General features: G+C 43.3%; 1 pseudogene; it reads right to left on the bottom strand.

The window, feature by feature from the left end:
• Positions 1 to 5,056: 5,056 nt before the first annotated feature.
• LOC124778676 lies at positions 5,057 to 5,174 on the bottom strand (annotated as a pseudogene).
• Between the last annotated feature and the right edge of the window lie 10,676 nt (positions 5,175 to 15,850).

Raw genomic sequence — 15,850 nt, forward strand, 5'->3', positions numbered from 1 at the left:
CATTATCAGTAATAACAGGGATCTCTTGCCTTTGATCATGATGATGAACGTTCTGTTCAGTACAAAACAACAACAATAACTAAACATATTTTTTAATGTTTGTGTTTAGTTATGGTTGTTTTGTACTGAACAGAACGTTCTTCATCATAACAACAATAACTAAACACAAACATTAAAAAATATGTTTAGTTATTGTTGTTGTTTTGTACTGAACAGAACGGTCATCATCATGATCAACACAAATAAAAAACTATGTTTTGTTATTGTTGTTGTTTTGTACTGAACGGAACGTTCTTCATCATGATCAAAGGCAAGAGATCCCTTTTATTACTGATAAATGCGAAAGTTGTTTATGAATAAAAAAAGCTTGTTTTGTATGATTTCGCCGAAGTATTGAAGGAATGTAGGATATATTTCTGTTTTGCATGTTTTTTTAACTTTTTGGTGAGGAAATTGCGTTTACAGCGCTGTGTGATAAATCTGTACTGTTTTATTTATTTTTACTACAAAATCCCTCCGTTTCACGTTACAAATCAAAAAATTTCGAATAAAACCTGAATTAAACATTGACGGTTTAAATTTTTCCATAAATACTGTAAATTTTTAAGTAACAGACAGAAGGATAACTGTTGTTGTTGTTGTTGTTGTTGTGGTCTTCAGTCCTGAGACTGGTTTGATGCAGCTCTCCATGCTACTCTATCCTGTGCAAGATTCTTCATCTCCCTGTACCTACTGCAACCTACATCCTTCTGAATCTGCTTAGTGTATTCATCTCTTGGTCTCCCCCTACGATTTTTACCCTCCACGCTGCCCTCCAATACTAAATTGGTGATCCTTTGATGCCTCAGTACATGTCCTACCAACCGATCCCTTCTTCTGGTCAAGTTGTGCCACAAACTTCTTTTCTCCCCAATCCTATTCAATACTTCCTCATTAGTTATGTGATCTACCCATCTAATCTTCAGCATTCTTCTGTAGCACCACATTTCGAAAGCTTCTATTCTCTTCCTGTCCAAACTATTTACCGTCCATGTTTCACTTCCATACATGGCTACACTCCATACAAATACTTTCAGAAATGACTTCCTGACATTTAAATCTATACTGGATGTTAACAAATTTCTCTTCTTCAGAAACGCTTTCCTTGCCATTGCCAGCCTACATTTTATATCTTCTCTACTTCGACTATCACCAGTTATTTTGCTCCCCAAATAGCAAAACTCCTTTACTACTTTAACTGTCTCATTTCCTAACCTAATTCCCTCAGCATCACCTGACTTAATTCGACTACATTCCATTATCCTCGTTTTGCTTTTGTTGATGTTCATCTTATATCCTCCCTTCAAGACACCATCCATTCCGTTCATCTGCTCTTCCAAGTCCTTTGCAGTCTCTGACAGAATTACAATTTCATCGGCGAACCTCAACGTTTTTATTTCTTCTCCATGGATTTTAATACCTACTCCGAATTTTTCTTTTGTTTCCTTTACTGCTTGCTCAATATACAGATTGAAAAACATCGGGGAGAGGCTACAACCCTGTCTTACTCCCTTCCCAACCGCTGCTTCCCTTTCATGTCCCTCGACTCTTATAACTGCCATCTGGTTTCTGTACAAATTGTAAATAGCCTTTCGCTCCCTGTATTTTACCCCTGCCACCTTTAGAATTTGAAAGAGAGTATTCCAGTCAACATTGTCAAAAGCTTTCTCTAAGTCTACAAATGCTAGAAACGTAGGTTTGCCTTTCCTTAATCTTTCTTCTAAGATAAGTCGTAAGGTCAGTATTGCCTCACGTGTTCCAGTATTTCTGCGGAATCCAAACTGATCTTCCCCGAGGTCGGCTTCTACTAGTTTTTCCATTCGTCTGTAAAGAATTCGTGTTAGTATTTTGCAGCTGTGGCTTATTAAACTGATTGTTCGGTAATTTTCACATCTGTCAACACCTGCTTTCTTTGGGATTGGAATTATTATATTCTTCTTGAAGTCTGATGGTATTTCTCCTGTTTCATACATCTTGCTCACCAGATGGTAGAGTTTTATCAGGACTGGCTCTCCCAAGGCCGTCAGTAGTTCCAATGGAATGTTGTCTACTCCGGGGGCCTTGTTTCGACTCAGGTCTTTCAGTGCTCTGTCAAACTCTTCACGCAGTATCGTATCTCCCATTTCATCTTCATCTACATCCTCTTCCATTTCCATAATATTGTCCTCAAGTACATCGCCCTTGTATAGACCCTCTATATACTCCTTCCACCTTTCTGCTTTCCCTTCTTTGCTTAGAACTGGGTTTCCATCTGAGCTCTTGATGTTCATACAAGTGGTTCTCTTATCTCCAAAGGTCTCTTTAATTTTCCTGTAGGCAGTATCTATCTTACCCCTAGTGAGATAAGCCTCTACATCCCTACATTTGTCCTCTAGCCATCCCTGCTCAGCCATTTTGCACTTCCTGTCGATCTCATTTTTGAGACGTTTGTATTCCTTTTTGCCTGCTTCATTTACTGCATTTTTATATTTTCTCCTTTCATCAATTAAATTCAATATTTCTTCTGTTACCCAAGGATTTCTACTAGCCCTCGTCTTTTTACCTACTTGATCCTCTGCTGCATTCACTACTTCATCCCTCAAAGCTACCCATTCTCCTTCTACTGTATTTCTTTCCCCAATTCCTGTCAATTGTTCCCTTATGCTCTCCCTGAAACTCTGTACAACCTCTGGTTCTTTCAGTTTATCCAGGTCCCATCTCCTTAAATTCCCACCTTTTTGCAGTTTCTTCAGATTTAATCTACAGGTCATAACCAATAGGTTGTGGTCAGAGTCCACATCTGCCCCTGGAAATGTCTTACAATTTAAAACCTGGTTCCTAAATCTCTGTCTTACCATTATATAATCTATCTGATACCTTTTAGAATCTCCATGGTTCTTCCATGTATACAACCTTCTATCATGATTCTTAAACCAAGTGTTAGCTATGATTAAGTTGCGCTCTGTGCAAAATTCTACCAGGCGGCTTCCTCTTTCATTTCTTAGCCCCAATCCATATTCACCTACTACGTTTCCTTCTCTCCCTTTTCCTACACTCGAATTCCAGTCACCCATAACTATTAAATTTTCGTCTCCCTTCACTATCTGAATAATTTCTTTTATTTCATCATACATTTCTTCAATTTCTTCGTCATCTGCAGAGCTAGTTGGCATATAAACTTGTACTACTGTAGTAGGTGTGGGCTTCGTATCTATCTGGGCCACAATAATGTGTTCACTATGCTGTTTGTTGCAGCTTACCCGTATTCCTATTTTCCTATTCATTATTAAACCTACTCCTGCATTACCCCTATTTGACTTTGTGTTTATAACCCTGTAGTCACCTGACCGGAAGTCTTGTTCCTCCTGCCACCGAACTTCACTAATTCCCATTATATCTAACTTTAACCTATCCATTTCTGTTTTTAAATTTTCTAACCTACCTGCGCGATTAAGGGATCTGACATTCCACGCTCCGATCCGTAGAACGCCAGTTTTCTTTCTCCTGATAACGACATCCTCTTGAGTAGTCCCCGCCCGGAGATCCGAATGGGGGACTATTTTACCTCCGGAATATTTTACCCAAGAGGACGCCATCATCATTTAATCAGTAAAGCTGCATGCCCTCGGGAAAAATTACGGCCGTAGTTTCCCCTTGCTTTCAGCCGTTCGCAGTACCAGGACAACAAGGCCGTTTTGGTTATTGTTACAAGGCGAGATCAGTCAATCATCCAGACTGTTGCCCTTGCAGCTACTGAAAAGGCTGCTGCCCCTCTTCAGGAACCACACGTTTGTCTGACCTCTCAACAGATACCCCTCCGTAGTGGTTGTACCTACGGTACGGCTATCTGTATCGCTGAGGCACGCAAGCCTCCCCACCAACGGCAAGGTCCATGGTTCATGGGAGGGGGGGGGGGGGATGGGGAGAAGGATAACTACGTAGAAAAAAAATGTTACATAGTTTACCCGCCGCTTTGTAAATCCTCAGTAAGTTTTTAGACGGTTCACCCCTTCGGTTTTTAGCGAGATATAATAAGAGACTCATACCCTGCGTAAAAAAACTGATCGTTATGAGGTAACGGCCGATATATATGCAACACATCTGATGTAATGGTTCAAATGGCTGTGAGCACTATGGGACTTAATTTATAAGGTCATCAGTCCCCTAGAACTTAGAACTACTTAAACCTAGCTAACCTAACGACATCACAAACATCCATGCCCGAGGCAGGATTCGAACCTGCAACCGTAGCGGTCGCACGGTTCCAGACTGAAGCGCCTAGAACCACTTGGCCACACTGGCCGGCCATCTAATGTAAAGATAAAGCAGGTATGACCTTAAATGGTCAAAGCTACTAGGCCAGCTACCATAGTCTACGCTCACTTATGATAGTCTACCGTAGTTTTACAACTCGAGTCCCAGCATTCATGCTGTGCGACTCAAAACAGTGGCTTGAATCTGGAACTATAAACAGATGGATACTGTACTATGAATTCCATATTTGCAGTCATTAAGCCCCTTACTCATCGACCTATTATTTTCGCCATTTCATTATAATAATAAATCTGTTTGGTAGACCTTTACTGTGCCACAGTGCCTCGATGTCTCATTTATGCTACAATCAGTTTATGTCAACAGAGCTATACAATTTCTCCGCTGAGAATTATAACTACCTGTGACCAACTACGAAGGAAGTAAGGCTAGCATTCAAGGAGTTCCAGGATATCAAACTGTTCACGGTTCTGTATGCGCAATAGAGCCAACGTACAGGCCATCGGACTCTTTCCGACAAACCCTATGCTGCTAGTTCCTATGTACTAAAAATAAAATAAACGCCCGAATAGGCCATGAAGGCCCAACGGTACCAACCGGCTGCCGTGTAATCCTCGGCCCACAGGCGTCACTGGATGCGGAGATAAAGGGGCATGTGGTCAGCACACCACACTCCCGGTCGCATGTCAGTGTACGAGACCGAAACCGCTACTTCTCGGTCAAGTAACTCCTCAGTTTGCCTCACAAGGGCTGAGTGCACCCCGCCTGCCAACAGCGCTCGGTAGACCGGGTGGTCACCCAACCAAGTACTAGTCCAGCCCGACAGCGCTTAACTTCGGTGATCTGACGGGAACCAGTGTTACCACTGCGGCAAAGCCGTTCGCAGTTTCTGTGTATGCCGTAGGTAATTAGTGAGATGATGTCGCTACACTGTAGCATCCTGTCAACGCTCCAAAAAAGTATGCACTAAATCTAAAGATGTTCAGTTTAAGGCTTTCCTACATGTAAATGAAGGTAGTGATCGATCCACTGCCGAAAACAATTTTGCGATTAATATTATTTAACAAAGTCTAGTAATAAAAAGAGAAGACGAAACAACACATTAGACAATAGTGTCTGTAGCTGCCTATCTCTTCCGAAAATAGTCCATTAGTCACAGTTCAGCTACTGGAGTTAATAATTCATAATACTTAAGTAATAGAAATTTCTAGCGGTGTCGACGTCGGCTAGGAATCACTAATTATTGACATCAATGCGTAAGTGCTCAAAGACTGTTATGGTTGACTACCACACACTTTCATACACCACACGGAGGCTAAGCGATGGGTGATGTTAGATAGTTCACCTTCCAGTACTATATTTTTAATGGCACTTTTGTTTTCGCACTGCGACTGATTATTGCAACATACGTTAGAAGGGAGTGAAGGATCTCTGAGACTATTCTCATTGTGTGCAGCTGTTTAACAAATTGTCTACAAGAGGATATAGAGTGTGCACCACCTAGTAACCCTATTAGACTCTTCTATGAAACAAATGCTTTCTTTGTCAGTGAAGAGTTGTCCCACAGTATGATTCCGTAAGACATTATTGAAGGAAAAAGGGATAAGTAAGTCGACTTTTTAACATTTTCGTTTCCAAGCATTGCTGTTATCAAAAGACCTGAAACATGTAATTTCTAGTTTAAGTTCTTATACATATGAACACATGAAAATTTGGAATATTGCTTTTCATTTACTGATATTCTCTCACGCAATATTTGCCGGCCGTTGTGGCCGAGCGGTTCCAGGCACTTCTGTCCGGAAGCGCGTGACTGCTACGGTCGTAGATTCGAATCCTGCCTCGGGCATGGATGTGTGTGCTGTCCTTAGGTTAGTTAGGTTTAAGTAGTTCTAAGTCTAGGGGACTGATAACCTCATATGTTAAGTCCCATAATTCTCAGAGCCATCTGAACCATTTTTTGAACAAAAGAGAACAAGCGGAGAAACACACCTCAGTATTCCCTTTGTAATCGAAGAAAAGAAGGAAGAATAGAGTTGAAATTCACCTCGGCAGCTAGGTCATCAGAGATGGCGAACCAGTCAGATGCCATTTATCATTCATCGCAGGACAGTACTAAAACTGAACTTTAATTTAAAATACCACGTAAACCACAAAGAGAAGCCTTATCGCCGACTTGGAGATTATTTCGAAATAGTTTTCAGGTTACTAAATTCAAGTTCTCTCCGAGACACAACTAACGTCTATATGAAATAGAGGATGGTGAAGGAAAGGGAAACGGTAAACGGTGGGTGCGGCACTTATGACTTCCAGCCGCAAGGGGCACTTCGGTAATGCAATGGCGAAAGTTGAAAATTTGTGTCGGACTGGGACTTGACCCGGATGCTTTGCCTCTCTAAAACGCTTCCTTAACCGCCTTGGCCATCTAGACACGCTTTCGGTCGGACCCAAATTCTCAACTTATCGCAAGCTGCAATGCAGCGTCCTTCATCCATTAACCGCTACTCGAAAATTATTAACCCCGTAGGTGCTCGGACGACATTAATGCGTCCGCACCGAGTCAAACGTCGAGAAGCTGTCGCACTTCTAGAGAAATGTACACAGAGTGATTGGGCTGCCCCTACTGTGGGTTTATGCAACCTTCAACGCCTCCAAATACCACGAGCAAGACTTAAATATTCTCTACTTTCCTACACACAAACTATTAGTCCTACATAAAAAACGAACAGTACCTTGTCGTAAGAAACTTACCGTTGTTAAATTTTTAACTCGCATACGTTTCCGCTGGGGGCCACTGGTTTCGCGTTATTCAAGAAGAATGTACTAAAGTGACTTTGAAACGCGTTTTTCTTGAATAACTCGGAAACAGTAGCCTCCAGCGACAACATACACTACTGTCCATTAAAATTGCTACACCAAGAAGAAATGCAAATGATAAACGGGTATTCATTGGACAAATATATTATACTAGAACTGACATGTGATTACATTTTCACGCAATTTGGATGCATAGATCCTGAGAAATCATTACCCAGAACAACCACCTCTGGCCGTAATAACGGCCTTGATACGCCTGGGCATTCAGTCAAACAGAGCTTTGATGGCGTGTACAGGTACAGCTGCCCATGCAGCTTCAACACGATACCATAGTTCATCAAGAGTAGTGACTGGCGTATTGTAACGAGCCAGTTGCTTGGTCACCATTGACCAGACGTGTACAGTTGGTGAGAGATCTGCAGAATATGCTGGCCAGGGCAGCAGTCGAACATTTTCTGTATCCAGAAAGGCCCGTACAGGTCCTGCAACAAGCGGTCGTACCTTATCCTGCTGAAATGTAGGGTTTCGCAGGGATTGAATGAAGGGTAGAGCCACGGGTCGTAACACATCTGAAATGTAACGTCCACTGTTCAAAGTGCCGTCACTGTGATCAAGAGGTGACCGAGACGTGTAACCAATGGCACCCCGTACCATCACGCCGTGTGATACGCTAGTATGGCGAGGACAAATACACGCTTCCAATGTGTGTTCACCGCGATGTCGCCAAACACGAATGCGACCATCACGATGCTGTAAACAGAACCTGGATTCATCCGAAAAAATGATGTTTTGCCACACGTGCACCCAGGTTCGTCGTTGAGTAAACCATCGCAGGCGCTCCGGTCTGTGATGCAGCGTCAAAGGTAACCGCAGCCACGGTCTCCGAGCTGATAGTCCATGTTGCTGCAAACGTCGTCGAACTGTTCGTGCAGGTGGTTGTTGTCTTGCAAATGTCCCAATATGTTGACTCAGGGATCGAGACGTGGCTATACGATCCGTTACAGCCATGCGGATAAGATGCCTGTCATCTCGACTGCTAGTGATACGAGGCCGTTGGGATCCAGCAGGGCGTTCCGTATTACCCTCCTGAACCCACCGATTCCATATTCTGCTAACAGTCATTGGATCTCGCCCAATACGAGCCGCAATGTCGCGAAACGATAAACCGCAATCGCGGTAGGCTACAATCCGACCTTTATCAAAGTCGGAAACGTGATGGTACGCATTTCTCCTCCTTACACGAGGCATCACAGCAACGTTTCACCAGGCAACGCCGGTCAAATGCTGTTTGTGTATGAGAAATCGGTTGGAAACTTTCCTCATGTCAGCACATTGTAGGTGACGCCACCGGCGCCAACCTTGTGTGAATGCCCTGAAAAGCTGATCATTTGCATATCACAGCATCTTCTTCCTGTCGGTTAAATTTCGCGTCTGTAGCACGTCGTCTTCGTGGTGTAGCAATTTTAATGGCCAGTAGTGTATGACAGTAAAAAATTACCTAAATTAAATTTCCTACAAAAAGGTTTTGTCCGTATTTTCTGTAGGAGTGACAGTTTGTGCTTAGCGAGCGAGAGAATTTGAAATTCACGCGCATGTTATTTGAAGGCGTTACGGGTTGCATAAAGCCCATAGGCGAGGGCAGCTGAATGACCCTGTATATTTGAGTGCTTCTCAAACGTATGCACAAACAATGGGTAACAGTGAAATTAGCAATCTCATTCGGACTATATTTAGCAGGCCAATTACGTGCAAGGAAGGATTCGACACCGGATAACGCCTCGCCATGGGAACATCGGGGAAATTGGACAGTCAACGTGAGTATGAGGGAGCTGAAAGATGAATTTAGGGCCCTGTGGGAGGCATGTTTATCAACATGATGACGCCTCGGAAGTTCTGGTCTCTCTCAAAGCGTAGAGATACGACGTTCCGTTCGTGAAACGCTTCTAGCAAAAGTCCGACAGGGGTTCTGGAAAATCTCCGCTTTCACCAAAGCATGTTACGCGACAAGTGGGCAGGTAAGTCTTCAAGCCCATACATCTGCACAGGAAACTGATGCAGTGCTAAATGTGGCAGTGTAATTACTGTACTTACATATACTTATCGATACCTGACATTGCGTTGCATGGTGCTGTTGCATGGTGCTTTTAGTGCAATTTATTATTTCAATGTTACAAGCCAGACTGTACTAACCACGAAGGGAATTACGCCTGCAGCTTAATGCAAGAGACATTAGGAATCTATTAAGGTCTTCTGGTTGCTGATGACGCTGTACTCGTATATTGCGGAATGCGAGTAAAGGTGCAGTAGTTCCGCATCTATAAGAGAAGTAGTGCACAGATGTACATTATCGCTTTAGTGTGTGTGTGTTGGGGAACGGGTAATGGTAGGGGTACTTTCTGAGGTGGAATGTGGGGCAATCTCATTACAAACACATTAAGTTAATGTTACCTGGTTGACGGAAGGAGAGTACTCGCAGGATGATGAAGCGTGTAGCTTTTGGAGGGGGATAATGCGTCATCTGCAGTAACGGCTATCATTAACAGACTAGTGCAGGGAGATGCAACACGTGCAGTAATATCACTGATGGAGCTGACAGTTCTTTTCACGTCGTGATCATCTAAATGGAATTTTCACATGACTCAAGTATGACGCAGTTCATATTATCTGCTGCCATCTAAACTTTAATATTAGATGTATTTGTCGTGTTTTTACACATTTATTTAATAGTGTCAGCAATGTTGAATAGTTATTGTTACTACAGATGAAAATCAAAGTACGTGAAAGGAGGATCAGCTGCTCTTCGTAGCTGTACAACATCGCATAACTTTGAAGCCAACGTATTTTAACAAAAAAAAAAAAAAAAAATTGTTAAGGCTTTCGTGGCCACTTGTTGACAAACTGCCTATTGGCTTCTGTCTCGGGTTCTTCGGCCGATGTTCATCTAATGATTTTTCAGACGTTTCGCCAGCACGAGTGGCTGGCATTGTCAAAACTTCACCCTCCATTGCCGGTGGTGAACTGGAGCCGAGCTCGCGGCCACCTGCACAAACTTTCAAACCACCACCCGAGCCAGAAAAGAGGCATGATTAGTACGCTCGTAACGAGAGCGGGACGAATATGTGAGCCGCAACACCTCAAAGGGAAATGCAACACCTGGAAACTGTTCTGAGGAGCAATGGGTACTCCACAAATTACATTAGAAGTGTAACAGAGCTAAACACTCGGCGAAGTAAGGAACCAGAAAAGAAATGTCGGGTACGGCCTTTCTGCCATACATTCCAAGAGTGACGGTCAGAATCGGCCGTACATTGCGCAAACATGGCGTAAAGACGATTTTCAAACCGACAAGGAAGATCAAAGAGTGTCTTAGATCGGCGAAGGAGAAAAGAGACCCGCTTGCAATGTCGGGAATATACCGTATACCATGCACATGCGGAAAAGTTTATGTCGGAATGACTGGACGATCCATTAACACCAGGATCAAAGAGCATAAGCGACATTGCAGGTTGGGGCACGTGGAGAAATCGGCCGTGGCAGAGCACGCACTGAATGAGACCGACCACGTAATAAAATTCGCCGACACGGAAGTTCTGGCTGTAGAGAAGCACTATCACACGCGCTTGCTCAGAGAAGCTGTAGAAATACAAAAATACGCGAACAGTTTCAACAAGAAAGAGGAAAGCCTTAAGGTAAACGGATCCTGGCTTCCCGTACTGCAGCGAACGATCGTCGCAGGTAGCAAGAGGAGAACCGCACCGGAAATGACCGCGGAGAAGCCCTCGGACGTTGGCGCGCCAGGTACATATAGTCTGCGGCCGCGAGCTCGGCTCCAGTTCACCACCGGCAATGGAGGGTGAAGCTTTGACAATGCCAGCCACTCGTGCTGGCGAAACGTCAGAAAAATCATTAGATGAACGTCGGCCGAAGAACCCGAGACAGAAGCCAATAGGCAGTTTGAAAAAAAAAAAAAAAACCTTCAGTCACAACTTTTCGTGTTTTATTAAGTACACGATGCATTTCGGTCCCTGTGGGTCCATCATCAGGTGTAATTTGTCATAATACATCCTTTATTTTTTCCCTTGAATGAGGTGAAATGCATATTCCTGTCACGAAAAGGTTTAATGCTAGGTTATGAATTTCGTAAGTCAAATGCAGAAAATATGTGCGAAATGGTGGAAAAAATGAACAGTGTAAACTTAGCATATAATCCCAGAAACGCTATTTTAACATTTTAGCACCAGCATACATTCTTTTCTTCTTCGTTGCTGTGTGCTGTTGCTAAAAAGTTAAAAACGCGTTTCTGGGATTTTTTTTTGTAGTCGAGCTGTAGCACGCTGTGTCGTGTGACAGATGCAGATGCGTTTCACAGCATCTGACGTATTGAATGGGGTGAGGTCCTCTCTGACAAGTACTGCGGTCCGTCAGCTGATGTGATGTCGAATCGGGGAGGTGTCGTTTCCTACAACTTCGATGCTTCGTCAGCATCGTTAGACGACGTATCCGGACCTTAGTTCCTATTCTCGATTTGATCCTGAGGGCATTATCTACAACGTTTCGAAGTTGACAGGATCGTGTCGTTGTTGTGGTTTTCGGTCAGAAGACAGGGTTGATCCAGCTCTCCATGTCATTCTAACCCTGTGGCCGAGCGGTTCTAGGCGCTTCAGTCCGGAACCGCGCTGCTGCTACGGTCACAGGTTCGAATCCTGCCTCAAGCATGGGTGTGTGTGATGTTCTTATGTTAGTTAGGTTTAAGTAGGTCTAAGTCTAGGGGACTGATGACCTCAGATGTTAAGTCCCATAGTGCTTAGAGACATTTGAACCATTTTTCATTCTATCCAGTGCAAGTCCCTTCTTGTCTGTACAACTACCGCAATTTGAACCTGCTTACTGTATTATAAATGCCGTCTGTTTTCTCTATGAGCTGTTTATAACCTTTAGCTCCCTGTATTTTCCCCTGTAACTCCATAACTTCAAAGAGTGTATTCTAGTCGACATTGTCAAAAGCTTTCTCCCAATCTACAAATGCTATAAACGTAGTTTTGCCATCTTTCAAGCTATCTTCTAAGGAAAGTCGTCGGGTCAGTATTTCTTCGCGTATTCCTGTATTGCTGCGGAACCCAAACTGACCTACCCCGAGGTCGGCCGCTTCCAGTTTTTCTTCTGTAAATAACCTGTGTCAATGTTTTACAACCACGACTTGTTAAACTGATGCTCAGTATTATTCACACCTGTCTGCACATGCCTCCTTTCGAATTGGAATTATTCCATTACGCACATTGTAATGAGGCTAGCGCTCCGATGTAGATGTATAGTGCACGGCGGAGGGTAGGTCGTACTACTACTGGTAACGTCGTGTCCTGTTCCATTAGAGTATCGTGCCAGGGAAGTATGTCTACCATCCTCTCACTTTATTCTTATGATACCCACATGACAATGGAAGCGTAATTTTCTAATCTTCCACGAATATTGATTCTCTAAAGTTATGCATATCGGTTTCGCCGGAACAACGTCGCTTTCCATCCAGTCATTCCAATTTGAGTTTCCTGCACGTCGCTGTTAGACGTCTGGGTCATGCCGACCTGTGACGACTTGAACCACGCGTCGCTGAATTTGTTTGATGTCTGCCGGCGTGTCTACCTCATAAAGCCTTCAAACGCTGCAGCAGTACTTTTAAAATTGTGCGTTAGCGTCTTGCATGCGATTTCCTTTACACGTGCACAAAACATTTCCAGAACGTTTTAAACAAATCTAAGTTTCCCATTACCTTCCCTAGTACTGATATTGTGTGTTCGTTCACTCCCTCATCGCTTCGTAGTGTTAAAACTAGGCGACCAAGCTTCAGGCGTTTATTGTCTATCTTATAATCAGATACTATTGGGTTCTCTCTCATTACAGCGAGCAATGACGTGCGATGATCAACATTTCAAGAAAGATGACATGTACTACGTCAAGTAGAAGGACTGTACAAGTCTCTCTGCGTGTCCATACAATCGCTAAACGACGACACATCCTTGTAGACAGAAGTATAGACGTATCGTCCTCTTATGATAAATCATTTCTGTACACATGTGGTGCTGTAACGCTTCCTTGAGGCGCACCGGATGTTACATCCAGTACTATTCAACACTCACACTCTAGTAATACTTACTGAGTTCTGTTAGTCAAAAATCCATGGAGATAATTACATGTATATTAAACTACAATGCAGGATCGCATCTTGTGGTGGTTGTTGTAGTATCCAGCTCTCCATGCCAGCCTGTACTCGCAAGTCTTTTCGCCTCTGCAGAACTATTGCAACTTGCATGCATTTGAAATTGCTTACTGTAGTTGGGTATCGAAGTCCTTCTGCAATTTATACCCACCCACCCCCCACCCCTCTGCACCTTGAACAGAACCTATACTTTTAATATATCTGTGCACTAGTAGATAACGATACAGCTGTGTCAAATGAAAGTTTTGATACTATTCACATTCTAACGATTATACCGAGGTATACAGACAGCGGTTTTTCCCCAATCCATTTGCGAGTGGAACAGGAAAAAGTGAGTACCGGTGGTGCAGGGTACCGTCACGAACCGCACGGTGGCTTGCCGAGTGTGCACGTGGATGTAGATGTAGATCTCAAATGCTTCGAATCTCATCTGCTCCGGTTTTCCCGCAGTCCATGTTTCACTACCGTGCAGTGCTGTGCTCCAAACACACATCCTCAGAAATTTCTTCCTCAAATTAAGGTCTTTGTTTGAGACTAGTTGACTTCTTTGGCCAGAAATGTCTCCATTACAACTGTATAACATGGATTTGTAAAAATCCTACGATTTACGGAACATGTTTATACTGAAGAGTGTTACTGTTTCGACAACTGTTAAATACAAAAGGTGTGAAGGTTAAATAGTGTTTTTTCAATAATATTACTTATTTATCCAGTTACTTTATCACGAAAGTGAAGAGATCCTAGTTATCGACAGTATTGTTTCATGAAGGCATTATAACGAATCATCCATTACAAGTGAAAGCATTTTGTTCCGAAAGGTGTCCAACTCAAGCCTCTTTCATACAATATACTGCGTTTTATTACAGGACAAAACCATCTACTACGACATTAAAACCCCCCACAAGAGTAAACGTAATTAGGGCCTACCTGCTGTTCTTGTCCCGTAAAATGAACTATAAACATTTCTGTTTTTATTGTTTCAGACAGAGGTGTCGAAGAAATTAATTTAAACAGCTATCATTTTTAATTAGACTGTGGGACTGGGTTGTTTAGAATCTCCCTCTATAACCCCACTGATAATTACTTGCTGCTTCCGTATGTGTCCTGTCAACCGACCCCTCCTTTTAGTGAAGTTGTACCAAGTTTCTGCTTCTTTCAATTATGTTTAGGACCTCTTCAATAATTAGGCCTACATGATCTAGTCATGTAATCTATAACATTCTTAAGAAATATTGCCGCTCACGGTAGCCGTGCGGTCTGGGCGCCTTGCCACAGTTCGCGCGGCAGCTCCCGTCGGAGGTTCGAGTCCTCCCTCGGGCATGGTTGTGTGTATTGTCTTTATAATAAGTTAGTCTAAGTTAGATTAAGTAGTGTGTAAGCTCAGGGACCGATGACCTCAGCAGTTTGGTCCCACATGATTTACCAGAAGTTTCCAAATTCCTGAAATATCAAAGCTCAAAAGATTTCTTTTTCCTTCTTCTCTGCATTGCTTATCGTCGATGTTTCACTTCCGCATAAGCCTACATGTCAGATAATACACTGCACGACAAAAAATCTGAGGTACCCAGAAAACCTGATCGTATGACAATGTAACTGCGTACACACATACATTTATCCATGGTTATGTAAATTATGAGAGTTGTAATTCTCTGTTATAGGTAGAACGGTTGGCAGAGCAAACTAGTGTTGTTTATGTTCAGTGTTGCTACCATACCTGGTAGGGTATACAAAGGGCCGCAAACTACGTCAGGTGCTGAGTGGTCACTGTGCAGGAAACGGAGATGCTGCATACTAGTATGAACAGCATTATCAGTATGTGATTTTTAAATGATCTCTTTGTGGTTCTGCTTTTGGGCGCTTGGTCGACTCGTACAATGTCCAGTTTTGTGAGGCATTCAGATGTTGGACTGCATGGGAACGTGACTGCAGGCATACTCGGCGAGAAGAATCCGATCGACCACAAGGGAAGCTCGGCGTAGTGCACTAGTCACATTGCAACAACTTCACATATGCGCCTGACATGCGACAAGAACGCCCTACAACTTTGTGTGTCATCTAGAACCAATGACCGGAAACTATCAGCAACCGTCCGATAAGTAAATTGCCGCTAACACCACTGCATTTGGAATGGTAGCGTGACTGGGAAGCAACGACTGTTAATGAACGGCGTTGCATTATGACGAGCGATAATCGTGGTTCTGCGCTATCAAGGATGAGCATCGTCGGCGATTATGGCGGCGACCTGGTGAGAGGTCCCGTTTTTTTAATGTTTTGGAGAGGCGCAGTGGTGTCATGTCTGGGGTCATGGTGTAGGGAGTCATTGGATGTGACTTCAGGTCATAGTAGTGAGCGAGGGAACTCTGACAGCGCAACGATACATCACGGACATACTCCGTCCTCATGTGTTATCTCTCGTGCGACAATATCGCGTTACCGGTCACTTTGTGTCTGAATTGTTTATGTGATGTTGAGATACTCCTGCGTCTAGAAAGATCACTAGATCTGTCCCCAATAGAGCAGCTCGGCTGTGAACCT

Source organism: Schistocerca piceifrons, chromosome 2, assembly GCF_021461385.2.
Source record: "Schistocerca piceifrons isolate TAMUIC-IGC-003096 chromosome 2, iqSchPice1.1, whole genome shotgun sequence".
In the NCBI taxonomy this organism is placed as follows: Eukaryota; Metazoa; Arthropoda; class Insecta; order Orthoptera; family Acrididae; genus Schistocerca; species Schistocerca piceifrons.